The sequence below is a fragment of the Aethina tumida genome, chromosome 1 (genome assembly GCF_024364675.1).
Source record: "Aethina tumida isolate Nest 87 chromosome 1, icAetTumi1.1, whole genome shotgun sequence".
Lineage (NCBI taxonomy): Eukaryota > Metazoa > Arthropoda > Insecta > Coleoptera > Nitidulidae > Aethina > Aethina tumida.
Window position 1 is genome coordinate 70,280,663 of NC_065435.1, and position 16,356 is coordinate 70,297,018.

At 35.1% G+C, this 16,356-nt stretch overlaps 1 protein-coding gene and 2 non-coding genes across 3 annotated transcripts in view; all 3 read right to left on the bottom strand.

Moving 5' to 3' along the window:
* LOC109608881 (roundabout homolog 1-like) overlaps window positions 1-16,356 on the bottom strand; it is a 146,085-nt gene that overhangs the window by 17,656 nt on the left and 112,073 nt on the right. The window lies entirely within an intron of this gene.
* On the bottom strand, window positions 1,399-1,470 carry Trnap-agg (transfer RNA proline (anticodon AGG)). Its single transcript has one exon. It is a non-coding gene; the product is annotated as a tRNA-Pro (tRNA).
* Trnay-gua (transfer RNA tyrosine (anticodon GUA)) lies at window positions 4,374-4,464 on the bottom strand. The gene is given in 2 exon segments: window positions 4,374-4,409; window positions 4,428-4,464. It is a non-coding gene; the product is annotated as a tRNA-Tyr (tRNA).

A 16,356-nucleotide genomic window follows, 5' to 3' on the forward strand; every position in this document is an offset into this window, starting at 1 on the left:
AGAGGCCTAGCCTGGAAAAATCCATATCAGAGATTAAGTTCTACTTGTTTAAAAGGTACATCATCTGGGTTCTCCAATCAATGGAGTTCTGACGGATATTTTAAGTGATTGCATGCCTGTACACAATCATTTGCCAAATTGGACCGGATATGTCAATGTTCAGAAGCACAAAGACCCTACAATCAATCTAATGTTTTCGAAAAGAGCTTATAAGTACAAGACAAAACAACGGAGCAGGTTTTATAGGAGAACTAATGATATTTATAGAAAATATTACTTAATTGGTAATGTTAACAATAAACCACTTTGAACGATTTAACCAAGTTTGCGTTCGTGTCCTTTGTTGTAGTGCTGAATTATTATAAAAAACACGTGTTTCAAGGGAATATCCATTTAAGTAAACTAATATATCGTCGTTTCCCGGAGAAAGAAACTGCAATGAATCCAATGGCGTGTGAAATAGGAAAAAGCGAACAAACAAGCAAAAACATCTAGACCAAGACTGACGGTTAAGTACCTCGTATATGTCTCGACGCCAAAGATATATGTCATTTTCGCACCCCAAAAACCTTTTTATACCACTTTTTCGGACGGTGGTTCGGTGTATTTTTAGAAGGTTAACAGGCAGATGCATATGATGGATTAGTCGTGAGATTCCGACGGATAATTACCCCGCCTTTGGTTTTAGGATATTTTGAAATAACAAATAGATTTTTGACGGGGATTTCGTTTTCCGAAGCCGCCAGATTATCGAGTGATTTATGGTTTGGTCGTATGTAATTTTAATTGTTCTGAAGAGCCCATTAATTTTTGTCAAATGGAACGGTCGCTTGTTACAGATCTCCAGTTTGGAGGTGATTAACATTTTTGTTCCGTGAATTATTACTCATTATATTTGTATGTTTATTTCAGTGTATCTCACACAATTTTCCACTTCTGCCTGACTGGCAAATAAGTCCGAATTCTTTCGAACGGTTCGCGACGTTTGCTGCGCTAACCGAGTTATTTTTTTTGTATATAAATGTCTAATCCGTTCCGGTGGAGCGACTAGGAACGAAACATCTTGTAACTGGTATCCGCTAAAGGTAATTCAATAAAAAAGTTAACTTCGTTACCGCCTCCAGCCTTTTACGAGACTCTCGCTGCTCGTTTCTCCCATGTTTTTCTCTTACAGTATTTCGATTTTAATAAAAATAAATTGCGACGTTTATAATTTTAATAGACTTCGACATCTACGAGGTGAGACTTGACAAAAATTAAGTTACCTCGCGATTCACGTTTATAATGTCCTATTAAATATAATTATATAAACATTTAATCGCGTTTCACTCGTAATTTATTAATATAACAATAAAGAATATAAACATATTGAGTAAAAAAAAAAACAAAAAAGTAACTGGGCTCGTCCGGGATTTGAACCCGGGACCTCCCGCACCCTAAGCGGAAATCATACCCCTAGACCAACGAGCCGCTGATATCTATTTGAAAAAATAATATTCGTATGCAGCATTTGTACATACGGTTGCATATTTAATCACTGCTAACATAAGATGTTTTTAAACTGCTTATTGTAGAAAAGCATTTACGAAACAAAACGGGATCGATGACCTTATTCATCAACTGCGAGTTATTAGAATAATGACCTTAACCGCGGCCCAAAGAGTGATTAATTTTTTATGCAAAATTAAATTTATTGTTTAAAAATCACCCAAAGTGATTTGGAAACGTTCCCAGGCAATGGCCACACCAGGTTCCCAGGTTCGGGTTAATCAGGCCCATTCATTGTCCCACGCACGTATTAATTGCTGTCAAATTCGGATTATTTAAGCACAATTTCATGAAAAAACCTCCTCGGGCAATAAAAACGTTCAAGTCGACGCGCGTACAACAATTAAATTTATCACCGGCATACGATTATAAATAGACACCGAGATTTATCGTCAACGGGTTGAAATAACATTTTCGAAGTGCCACAATAATAATAGTTTACCGGAACGCTATAAAGAATTCAAATAAGGGTAATAAATATGCTCGAGGAACAATACAGTGAGACTTATTCCGGACGGTGAGCCAGATAGTTTGCTTCATCTGAAAATAGTTGAGAATACGAATACAAATAGACTTTTAGTATTGGACGGACTTACAGGTATACCAAAGAGTTTTATCTTTTGAATACCCAACTAAAAGCACCGCATCCAATGGCAGACTGTTTAAAATTGAGATCAGCGCGGAAATTTTGGCATCTTACCCAAATGAAATGAGTTTCTGTTTGCAACGCTTACACAAAATGTACATTGTACTTACTCGTAGGTGAATTGAAACAATATTTTGAACGTACCACCGTAACGAGCTTTGCAATTTGGCAAACGGTGCATATAGTTTAATTGGGTGAGTTGAAATAAAATATTTTTATATTCATAAAAATATTAATTCCAATTCCGGATGTAATATCGTTCGTGTGTAACGTACTTTAAGCCCAAACCGATTTGGAATTCTACCAAGAAACATCAAGACAGAGTCAATTGTTAAAATAACACTCCAGTTTTGATGTTTATCTGACTGTTATTGCTTAATTTCGTCTAGGGATTTTATGGAACACGCAGACAAATAACATTAAGTACGGATTTTAACGGGCGACAAAGTCCCTTTAAAACTGTCGTTGCATCGAACTAAACAAGGAAACGACGTCGAATACAAGAGATAATCACGGAGAATGTCGAGGAAAGGGGAATTATTAATTCTTCATTAATATTGTTCCGTTTATAGCCTTGTTGTTTACGAAGATGTGGGTTAATGCAACAAGACTAAAAGGCACGGATTAAAGTCTTAGTTATTTTTCGGATATTCAGCAAATCATAGAAATTTATGTTGTAGCAAATAACTACAATCCTCGATAATCAATTTGTGCCGCAAACAGTGTTTTGTAAGGCTTGACTTTATAAACATTTCCTGCCCCATATAATATTGTAAAATCACGTTTCCAAAGGAGAATATGCGCCCGACCTCAACGAAAAATATTTACGTTTCATTAGACGCTATCGCAAACAAACAGGCCAATCCTCTTATTATATTAAATAAAAACAAACGTTTAATATAAGGCCTTATTTCGAACAAAACTCCATCTCAAACACACCGCCATCGATATATTTATTACTGTTTTCTCAAACAATACCGACCCGGTTATTCCTTGCAAGATGGCGGCTCACAAGCATCGACTTCTGTTTTTTTATCTGTTTAATCGCTGGACGTGGTGTTTAGAAAGGTTCGTCAATGAGATTCCCCAAGGGCACATGGCCGGGAATTGCCCTTCGACAGGAGAAATGCACCTAAGTCCTCTCTAAATAGGTTTTGTTTATCCCTGCTAGTGGTTGAACTGTACGTACGGTCCTTTGATGTTTAAATATTTTAGATTCGGTTTTCGGACGTATAAACACTGTACAAAGTTGTCCGCGGGGAACGCCAGATTCTCGTGTGTGGGGGAGTGAATCAATCAAATAGAATTTTGATTTTCCATGTGGTTGAATAATAGGTACGAACTCTGTTCAAAGTGGATTTAATTTTGCTATGTGGATACCAACATATAACAACTACACTTGGTTTAATTATAAATCGGAGTTTGGATTAAAAAATGGTTGAAATATTTAGACGTGTTTAATCTGTTTGGTTTGTTTATACGACCTAACCTTTGATGATTAAATGGTTTCTGTAAAAGAAATTTGAAATATAATTATAGTATATTATCTTTGCTTTGAGGAAAACTACTTTTTATTATGTATACACTTTGAAATTCGATAAATCAAATGATTGGTAATAGTGTCAACAGAGAAAATTGCGTGTATTTTTTCTTTATACACTCTAAATTCAATAATTTGAATGTGTCAACAATTCGAATACATTATTTTATTATATTAATTATATTTTTAAAAAAACTTTGAAAAGATAGTGAAAGACAAAAAATTGAAATCAAAAAATATATTAATTGAATGTTCAATGTTATCACTATTTTATTTTAAGAGATGACAAGAAGATTGTAATAAAAATGTGTTCAAGATAAATATTCAAATATATTGTTGAAGGAGAAAGAAAAATTGTCTCAGTCTCAGTGATATTAGGCCCCCAGCTGTCATCTTAGAGACGTAAAAATGTTTTCTGCTTTTTCAGAACCACTTTTAATTATAATTTTTTTTCTAGACATTTTCCATTACTAGTTTTTTGAGACATGGCCAACTTTTACTATTTGGCTACTATTTTATTCAATAATTGATCAACCATTAGAATGTTTTGTGTTATACTTTTATTAACTGTATCATATTTTATGTGGTCAAAGTAGTAAAAGCGCTATAAAAATATTTTTATACAGGACACAAAAAAGTTCCTTCGAGCCGGATTTGAACCAGCGACCTATGGATGCCTATTTCAATTACAAACTACAGTCCACCGCTCTACCAACTGAGCTATCGAAGGTTGATGATTATTTTGGGCTTGGTGCATTACGCATCTGCTTTTTTGGTAACTTTCACCGCACAAAACTACATAATTACCGAAAAACCTGTAATTAATGGCGACTAGACGGTAAATAAAATGGACTGCCAGGTGCATTTCGTTCCGGTGAATATAATTATATAAATATGTGAGTTTATAATTAGTGGGCGTATGACTGAATGTGGGGGGTTATTAAACGGAGAATTTTAAATATTCAACGCGCTGTTTTGAAGTCCACTGACGTGTGAATATTCGGTTTGATCCCTTAATTAGATGAAATAATATGGGGTGGTTTATTAATGTTACGCTCCATTTATATTCCTTCCGCACATTAAACCCCCGGAAAAACGACTTTTAACTCGTACGACATTATTCCAGATAATTTTTCATCACAATTTACGTCTCCTTGAACTTTTCGCACAAAGCTATATATTATCCACCGTACCTAGCCCAAATGCAAACGTGCCATATTTACACAAACTCAACCGCCTCATGTAACATTTGAAATGGCCTTTTGCACATTCTAAAGGCATGCTCAAATCATAAAAACTAATAACGCGGAAACCGCCCCCAAATAAATATCCGTGCGGGCAAAAAAAAAAACAAAACGTTCGTACGTTTCGTCTTACATTCTAATGTGCGTTTGGCGGCGTTATTTATTCAAAAATATGAGATCTCGATATGAACGGTTGGGAATTTTAACGCGTTAACGTTTCGCCTGTCCGTGAAATGTGTCGAAAATTTCTGCCCACGTATAAATTTTGAACGCCGAAGAGGTAGAAGTCGTAAAAGCACTTGTGAATTTCGCCATAAAGATTTGGATCTCGTTGGAAAAATGGACGGGACGGTGTCTTTCATGTCAAACGACGAGAGCTGTTGAAAATATGTAATTGTCCGGTTTTATTTTTTTATATATAAATACATATATGTATAAACCAGCACGAAGACATGGCGAGAAGGCCAAATACTTGGTGATTTCATTTCCAGCGCACTTAAGATTAAAATTCTTGTTTCGCTGTAAAATTTCCATAAAACTACATTACAGTCCAATTAGTCGAACTATTAGAGTTTTTATTTCTAGCTTCGGCTTTCAAAATTTTATTTGCTTTTTTCCGAGTGCTTATTACTTTACAAAAGAACGGCTGTAAAATTCTAAATTACTAACAATAAACTTCACTGCTGAAAATATAATTTCGAGTTAAAATTTCAACTAACGTCTTTTAATAGCGCAATAATGTTCTCGGGTTTATTGTCAATAACGACAATTTAATAACTGTTGTATTAATAGACTAAAATAATTTTAGATCCCATAAGTCTTGAATGTATTAATCAATTTCGTGGCCATCTTGAAATGCACAAGAAAAAAATCATGTATAGATAAGAGTGCCTCCATTTAGAAGTAAATGAAGGTTTGTATGATATGTATCATTTCACATTGCCCCCATGTCCCATTTTCATTTTTCTTCAGCCACGCAACGAGAGATACCGAAAAAAAAACGTCCTGGTGCTAATCTCCTCCAAGGAGGCAATTTTCATGTAAAACGACAAAAGTAAGATAAACAACGCTTATTATGACTGACACCTTTCCTGAATATAAAACACCCAATTTCATGCAGCCTGCTCTCCATTGTAATCTTGGCTAGCGTCATAAACCACGCTCGACACAATGGGGACCTTCGATATTCTCGTTGTCTTTTTTGCCAAATTAGACGTAGTTTATATGCATCTAACGACGCGAAGTCACCGGTCCGATGCCGATGGTGTTTAAAGCACCACGTTCCGCCACTGAACCTACTCTCCGTCGTGGAAACCGGAAATCCAGAAATTGCTGCCTTATCTATTTAGCCATTGCAGTTGACAATTCTAGGGGGAACGAGATTGCTATCCTTTATGTCACAAATACATCACTCCAACAGACTTGAAACCGTTTAAATAACTCCGACAACTCAATTGGATATTCCACGAGAATCGACCAAACAAAAGATCAACCTAGTTCTAAACCAGTCGTCATGGTTTCCATCCAGGACGGTTTTTTTCCTTCGAAAATATGACTGGGGAAAAACGCGAAAACCGAATTACATCACGATAGAAGGGGTGGAATTTGCGCGTCGGTAGTTAAATTACGCGTGCCCAAAAGGGACGAATTATAAATCGTGACCATCGATGGATGTATTCATTGCGACCGCAGTCGGTAGCCAACTAATAGCATAAATCGGGGAACGGCAAAGTGGTTTGTTTTTGGGCAGGCACATCCGATCGCAGTCTGTTCCTCATTATTTCTCAGCCACACTCTAATGGCGCCCATTCGTTTCGGTGGTACAAACCCATCCTCCCGTCACCTGACCCCACTCGGCGTTGAGGCGGCTTTTTTTCACGGCTCCTCAATTATCGATCTCTGTCTTTTTTGGTGCTTTACGTTTTTTAATATCTTACCCCGTGCTTATTCAATGCGACGTTTACATACCTGGAAGCAAAACGCAAAATTAATTGCATGAAATTACAGTTAATGTCATTATCATAATTATTATCCGGAACGGGATACAGTTAAGAACACTTCTTCCCCAATATTTTCTCTCAAAACACCTTAGTCTTTCTTGAGCCATTTAAAGTCGGTTCAAAGATGTCACCCCCGAAAACTCAATCCACCTCAACCCTTGTGTTTACAGTGGGCATTAACAATCGTCGATCGGCACATCTTTATTCATGGCCAGGTTTGTTTTTAATTATTGGGGGGGACACAAAGCTAAGCCTCACAGTTAGGGGAAACACTGGGCAAACAAAATTAAAGCAAACTGGCACGGGTAGTGCAATTAAAGGTTCCGTATATATCTTGGATAATTACGCGTTCTTTGTGAGTCATTCGTCTTTTGATGAGTCCCGGAGCGCCGAAAATTGGATTATTAGCCTTAAATTCTTGATTGATTTACTAAGGATCGGTCTAAGATTACATAAGAAGGGAAGAAGAGAGATTGAAAGTTTTGTACAAGTATAAATTTAAGTAATGAGAAAAATTGAACGAATTGAAGTCGAAAAGGCTTCTCTTCTCTAGAAACAGAGGCACGGCGAAGGCCAAAGACAGTAAGATTTGAGTCTTAACATATTTTAACCTGACTTATCAAATCATATGTTTAATTGTAAGTTTATGATAGACCAGAAAGAAAGACGAATATAAAAAGTATGTTAAATAAAACGAAAGCTAAAGATTTGAGTCTTAACTTATTTATAACTCGTTTAATCAAATAGTACCTGCTGAAAATTGAAAATCCTATTCACGTATAGTTTACCTTGGCAATATTCTAATATAATCAGATCGGCAAATTTTCAACATTGAACCTATTTCACAGGTTATCGTTGCCGTGGCAATTAACAAAGAGATTAACAAAAGTGTCTTGGGCACGTACGGCGAAAATTTCAATTACAAATCACTTGCCGGAATTATTCCCGGATCAGCGTTTCCGAATTAACCGGTAGCTGGTTGAATTTTTGTTCTTATTGTATTTCCCCATTATCTCGTAGTCTCTCCGAAGTTGTGGTGGCTGAGTGCGGGGGCACGGGGGCGAGTTTTCTGGAAATCCGCCGTCACTATCTTGCGATCTCCACGGCAGATGTTCCATAAAACCGCTCCGGGACCGTATTAACGACAAATTTAACTATCAACTTTGCATTTTATCTGGCCATTAAGTTCGTACGCGTAGAAGATAATTAACAATTTTCTAACGGGACCACCCGACACACACTCACACGTTACGCCTCTATTAAAAGTTTCATTTTCGCTTTGATGGCGAATAAATTGAAAATAAAACGACAGTTAATGGCCGTAACGGGGTCAGATTACGAACTCTTCACACGGCGACGCCAAACTAAGAGTCGAGCAAAAATACCTGACCCATTGCTGAAGGGGTTGTTTAATAGTGGAAAATTCTCTCGTTTTATGCAAAACATTCAATTACTCGCGATCCAGCGCCACTGTTTCAGCCTCGTTACGAATTAATGTCGGAGCGATTTTTTCGGCCCTTCAATTATCTCAATGGTTGTTAACTTTCGGGTTTTTGATGTTTGTCGAATTAATACCGTGACCTAGAACACGCTGTAATTAATGAGAACGTATTGTCAAAATGCACGTGTTCATTGTGTACGTGGCGAACGATTTATTTCTGAAACAATTACTTTAAATTTAAATGAACACAGTTGATTTAATGTAATTTGAATGGAATTCAAATTCGTTAATACCATAATTTCAAGTTCGTAAGAATATATTCTGCTTGAACTTCAGAATTGGGATTAGGGCAAAGCGATTACAAGTCTTGGTTACTCATTAATGTTTTTTAATCGCCCTTCGGCCATTAGCTACCTAAAATTTACTCCCGATTGTGACGAATTTCCAGTTTGTCGGAAGATAAAAACTTCTCCGCGGAGACGGAATTCCGTGCGCGGAAAACTAATTTTCCAAACTAAAAGACAGGGAATTATCGCGGTTCATGTGGCACGGTCGAAAATTTTTAAGGACAATCCCGCCGCGATATTTAACGTCTGTAAATTTATCGTCTCCCGTTTATTGTAGGGATCCGAACTTTGGTCGTGGAAACTTCAACAACAGTATCAGATATTCGAGAGACAGATGGAACTTTTCACTTTCGAAAAAAACCGCCTCTAATTTGATTTGGAACAAGATAACCACGAGCGAAAAGTTATAACTTCTTACTTATAGATCGGGCGAACGTCAAAAGTTTTTTATTGGACGTAAATAACGCGGAGACATCATGCCGAGATAAATTGTTCGTCTGGATGGATTACACGGGGTTACCGCAACTTTCGCCCTGTGCCAGAACCGATTGATACTCTAAATCGTCCCTTTTTTGCTCTCGCGTTTATAAAGTCTGACGTGTGTCCGAAAAACAGTTTCCGAAACGGTTTGTCTTTTTCATTAAGAACGACAATCTTAGTTATCGTTCAGTCCCTAGGTATTAAATTTATTAACAGTTGACACTTGAAAAAAGGGACCGATTCATAAATTCTTCCGCACGGCAAGCAAAAAAATACGACCCAATTACTTTTTAATTATCTACGAAAAATCTACGGTGAAAATATCGTGTCGGGCGGCCATTAGGGTTAATTAATTTTAAGGTTTCTTCCGTGGGCTGGAAATGGGTCAGCTAGTTGCTGAATTTTGCTGCGATCGTTCGACATTAGTTTCATTATCTGCAGATTTATCTATAATATCGGGCTAGTTCAATAATTATTTATTGGGAAGTTGCGGCACACCTTAAAGCCAGTATGGCTTATCTGATCGTGGATTAAATTTGCCGGTCATTGATAATAATTTATCTTTTATTCCATTGACATTTTCTTGTGGGTCACAAATTGGCTGGAACATTTTATAAAATGAATTAATATCCCGAATAATCCCGAATATAATTCTGAATGGATTTTTGTAATAAGCAATTTTTTAATTGAGCCATGGGAACGGCGATCGTGAATGCAAATGATTGTCCATCAGGCATCCATACAACATGAAATTGCGCCCAATTAATTGTGGAATTTCAGGATTATCACCGAATAAACATTTTTATTAAGCCCTTGTTGACTGTGCCGAAGTGAATGGAGTGATTTTTAGGCAAATGGACGACAGATAATTCAGCTAATGAAAAAATGTTTGGAAATGAAATTTTCCTGCTGCACAGGATAAATGGCTCAATGCTTGAAATCCACTTCAAATGAGGTCGAATGAAAAATAATCAAAGCTTTTTATTCTAAAATTAAATTTGAAAAATATGTTCGTGCACCGTTCTAATATCATATATAATATTTATATAAATGAAAGTATCCTTTGATAACTTTCTAAGAAATTAATGAAAGCTGATCCTGTTTAAATCAACCTTCTTAATACATAGATTATACAATTTATTTTGTCGATAATCCTGTACACGCAAAACAAAAATATTTATTTAATAAATATAGATTAAATTATTTAATTAAGTGAGATTAATTTATACGCGTTCATTTGGTCAATAATTCTTTTACTTATAAATTCATTTAATTAATATAAATTACTTGTTTATTCAGTTTTATTTCAGTTACGGACATTAACGTGACTGTGAATAATTTAATTTACTCAAATATCAGCTATTTTTCTTAAGAAACAAGGTTTATAATTGGCAGCGCATAATTAAAAGGCTGTCTTGTTGACTGGGACAATTTTAAAGCGTTTTCTGTGTTTGAAATGTTTAAGACATAAAAATAAACATTATTATTTGCAGTACTTGTCATTCGGCTAAGCTGGTTTTGGCAAGTTCAAGAAAAACAACTTTTTATCTTTAAACAAAATTCATTTCTATACAAACCCCAGAGATTACCTCAATCTAATGACAACTGCACGATAATTGTTTAATTTTCCTGCGGCATTTCCCAGAACGAACAAAAGGACAACCGTTCATGAATTATTTATTCCTGTTTTTATAAAACACATCTCCGAGGTGGGTATTTAATACGTGCCTGCGCTTACGCGGCGAAGATAATAGAAATGTGAAGAACGTAGGAAATTGCAATAATCGCAGGAGTATTTTCAAAAAAACACACCGGGGAAAACTCAACGGGTTCGAGTTGAAACCGATTGTCGAAACGTCCTTAGGCGGCCTTTTGTTTATCTTGTCTCAGTTAAATATATTTGTAATTTTGTGATGAATTTATGTTGGAATTGTAATTGAATGGTGCCAATTTGAAAATAACGTTTAAAAAATAAAATTGGTTGGGGGTAGTATTTAAAAGCTAAGACAGATTTTAATTTAATAACAAGTTAGGTACATCAAAGTAAACATTTTCTCAATGTATATATAATTTACGGTCTTTGTTACAATCTATTTTGGCCACTAATTAGATGCATATATAGAACAATAAAGCAAAACAGCATCAAAATTCCTCGAAATAAGTTGAGTTTCGTTTAGAATCGCAGCTTCGGACCTTGTTTACTAATTAGTAAATACCGATAAATTTTAGTTAATTAAGGACTACACAAACGATCGATTTGTATTATCATATTTGCCTTGTAAAATTTTCTGGCCGGGTCATTTTGAGGGACGATCAAATTATTGATTCTGGTCGTGCAAATATTGGTGTTTGCCGGCGGGATTGATTTAATACCCCGGTCCGTCCCAATTCCGTTTGTTCGTTGCACGCGAAAATCATTCCATTTCGTTGCCGGATTAATAAAACGACTGACGATAATCGATTTTTTTTCCTCGTTTAATTTTGTTCACCCGTTTGTACATCAGTTTCCCATCGTTTAGATGTCTTACGTGAAGAGCGTATTTAAAAATGTTAATCATAAAACTTCTTGCAAATTGCTGTACTCCATTCCGAGCGCAACCATGGAGACTGCTACCCCATAATCGACGGGGACAGGAAAAAATAAAACCGAAACGCTGACGTTGAGTTATTGGCAATTTTCTGCATCATCCAGCAGGTGGTGTCTTGATCTGAATATTTTACGCTTTCGCCACTATTACCGAGTCTGCAAATCCCATTTCTCCACTTAATGTCTGCTGTGTCGCAAAATTTGATGTCTCCTTGACATCTGGGGTCGTGTTTGATTTTCCCTTGTTTTCGGGCTCCGTTACCTCCGTTAGAGTGAGTACGTTTTTTTAAATTGAAAACATCCTGTCATCATGGAAAATGCACTGTTGCAAAAATACGACGCTAATCTACTTTTAATGGACGAAATTCTGAAAAGGGGGCATTTAAGAAATGTTTATCCATAATTATCTTGGTCCTCACAAAACGACTTTATTAATCAAAACAATTAGGGACGGGCAAAAAAGGCGAGCGGCGGCTCCAAAGATGAGAAAGCGATAATGTTCCATTCCGGGAACGAAATTAGCCGCGTCCCTTTTAAAGGTCCTTCACGACAACGTTATCGGATCCAGTCGCAGGATGTAAATCTCGTAAATACGTTCCGATATCGGTTTTGTCTCCGACGGAAGATGGCCCCCACAATACGTGAGGTTAATGGAAGTGTTTTATCAGTTCATGGAACAAACACCTTAAGGCACAATCGTCTTTCAGCCACCAAAGGTCCAATTACTGGCGACTTTGGAACTGGAAGAAACATCGATTGCGTCGGTAAGTGAAATTAACGGCGGTAATGAACAAATAATTGGCGGCAAACAACACGTGAACGTAACATAATGAGTAATTACTGAGTTGTTATGAAATCCTGCTGGTGTATTTCAGGTCAACGAAAAACGGACAAATAATAAAAAATAGAATACGTTCACAGAGAAAAAATGTATAGTATAGTGGATGAGTTCAAAATAATTTTTTATTGTTTTAATTAAAAATTAGACGTGGCATAAATTTTTAATGACTTGTAAAACTTTGAAACAATTCTATAAATACATCGTAAATAATGTTTATGACGGTCATTATTTACAATTGTGTAATTTGAAATCATAAACATATTTGCGAAATTAAACAATTTTTCAATTAACAATTATGAATATGTAATTTCGATTATGAACAACAGCCGAATGGAAAATTTAAATTATGCAAATGTAATAGCGACTCAACAGTATTTTTTAATTAAAATGTCTGCAACTAAAACACAACATTACATATATTAATAATTAGTATAGTGAATATTTTGTGTGAAGCAGGACTTTAATTAACACAGGCTCAAATATTGTAACACTCTAATTAATTGTTACATATTTTATTCTCCCGCATATATTTAATTCCAAATAAATCATCCCCGACAATAAAAGAAAACCCGCTAGTGTAAAAACACGTTTCCCACATGTATTTATCGGTTGTTTCTCAGTCAGTTTCATCCTTATGTTTATCCGGCCATTTGAGATAAATCTCGCGGGCGTCTGTCATACGTTTTCGCGTTTTACGGCCAACTTCTGTTGTTCGCCGGGGCGAGAAGAAATTAATAAAAACGGCGGAAAAAGAACGGACCACCTCTTTGATGATTTGCCGAGGGTCAACCGTAAAACTGACGTGCCATATGGTCGCAAAAATATAAATGAATAAATCACCAGTGCACCTAAGGGTGAAGTCGGGCCTTTCCGTCCGTTCACATATGTTTTCTTAAATGTACAAACTTACCCCCGTGTAAGATATTTTCATTTTTTATTCGGTTTTACGGTCTTACCTGAAACAAAACAATTTTTATTTATAATATGTGTAACGTAAAAAAGAAACGCTGAAGATTTGTTCCCTCTGTTGCTTAAACATGGGGGAGATTAAGGTATTATAATAGATAACGGAGCAAACGTTTGTATCTTTCAGCCCGCATGCATAAAACAGAAAATTTGTTAAATCGTAAACTTGCAGTTAGTGTTTCGCTTTGAAGGTTCGATGTATCTTGAGCTACGGTATCAGTTCCTCGGCGTCTGGGGGTTTCTCCCCAAGTACACTACAAAACTGCACTAATGAAAAAGGACAGTTATCCTAGAGGGGAAATGCACACGATAATTTTCCGCTGCATCGGCCATCTAAAGTTTTCGTTTAGAGTCGAAATAATGAATTTTTCGGATTGATCAAATAAATCTGGGCTCGACGTATTGAATGATAGATTGGTAAGTAGATTATTTATAGAATCGTATCGGTAGTTTTTAATTAAATTTTTATATAAAGGGAAAATATTTGAACGCAAAAAAATAAAATCATGGTTTATATTGGTACAATGTGCATGATAAAATGAAGAGTTAAAAATGTATTTGAATTAAATTAATTTTAAAATTTTATGATAAATTAATTTATTACAAGCTTTATTAAATTATTTAACAGAATTTTCCAGTAATTTATTAAAAAAGCTTATTTAATTTATTTAAAAATAGAAATACAAGCAAAAAACATATTGAGAAGAGTTAAAAATGTATTTGAATTACATGAATTTTAAAATTAAGAGAATTTACTGGTATTTTATTAATAAATTTATTTAAAAATAAACATACAAGCTAAAAATATGTTTTTCAATGAATTAATTTTGTAATTTTCTAAAGTGGTAATAAAAGCAAACTTGCAAGCATTACGAAATAAAAAGGAAAAGAAATTTAAATATTTATATGCGTTTTCTTACATTTCCCATAATGATAATTTTAAATCGAAAGTATTAGAGAAACATTTTAAATAATGTTTTTGATCGGAAGAATTAGAGAAACGTTTTAAAATATTTTAAATAAGTAATTAAGTATTTTTATTATGAATTTTCACTTGCAGTTTATCTTTCTTTTACTACTACTACTTTCTTCTTTCTCTTTTACTACAGTAGTTAAAAACGTTATTAAATTGTTAAACAGATTCATTTAAAAATAGAATTATATATATATATATATATATATATATATATATATATATATATATATAAAATTGTGTTTTTAAAACAATTAACAATAATTAACTCTATGAAACTAAAACTGGCGGATGATTTTATAATATGTATTTATATTTCTTCCTGATGTTATTTTAATTTTTACAGGTCATTAGTAAAAAGGAATAAACTGTTTACAAAATAAAAATGAAACGAAAGATAAGTAAGTTTTTAACTTGTAAATAACTATTTAAGCAGAATATCAGAGAATTTTTCAATATGTAAATAAGTTTTTTAGTGTGAATTTCCACTTACATGTACGTACAAAGTATATCAACAACAATAAAATATAATATTTTGAATTGCCATATTTATTTTAACAGTAATATTTTTATTAATTTTTTAATCAAGCAACAACAAACTACTTCCCTGCTATTTTTCATTATTTTAACATAAAACTTGAATGTTTTGGCCTATTAATTTATCATCAGGAGCTGCGTCATAAATTAAAAAGAAAAACAGTTGAAGTTGCATATAGATTTTGTTAAAGGTACATTTAAAATAACAAATAATAATTCATTGTATGTATTCTGTTCGTACAAATAAAAGTGTGTACGTTACTTCTTCAGTGTTATATATTAGTTAATTATTATTTTACATTTAAAATAATAATTAAATAATATGTACCGTTAACAAAATTTATGTATAATTTAACTTATGGCAACTAGCAGGTCGTGTACGTTTTTAATATAAAATAATAAATAACAGGGGTGTGCTTTTTATTTGACTCAAAAATAAAAATTGAAAAATTTTCTTCTATTCTTTTTCTGAACTGCTTCTTGTAAAAGTATAAAGTAGTAAAGTAAGGTATAAACATACAAATTCCTTATTGCAGTGTTTCAGAATATTGATGTCGAAGGCAATCAGCCCGTTAAAACATAAGGAAAAATCACCAGACTGTGCAGAAATAATCATCCCCTGTTTATTTAGGATAATAAACAAGCAAAAGAGCGATTGCGAAAAATCCGTCTATCTCAGCGCGAATCCGCAACGAGCGGCTCGAAACATATCGCCGCAAATCCCCTGAATTTTTGATGAGCGGTCGCGGAAAACAAAGAGCCAAGCACAATAGTTTTAGGAGGAGGCATTAGCGACGAAGGGGTTGCCGTTCATAAAACGGTTCGCACAAGGTACGCGGCGGCCATTTCGGCTTAGGCCGCAACACAAACAAAAGGCGCACGGCGAGCCCCTTTAAGCCATCGGCCCGTGAATCGCTAAATACACCCGTGCCGCTGCTGCGAATTTCATTTTTTCTTTATTTTGACTACGCGGCCCGTGATCTCCGACGGATTCCCCCGGAACAATGGTCCGGATTCACAACAAAGCCGCGGGGTCGCCGATAACAGTTCGATTCGCCCCCCGCTCGAGTTCGTTTCCGATTCACTTTGAAGCTGCCTACCTACAGTGATTAAATAGTTTTAACTTTTTCCGGGGGCAAGGGCGGAACGATTGCGATTCCTTGTTTAGCTGAGCGAATTTGAATATTTACGCTGGGGAATTTTGCG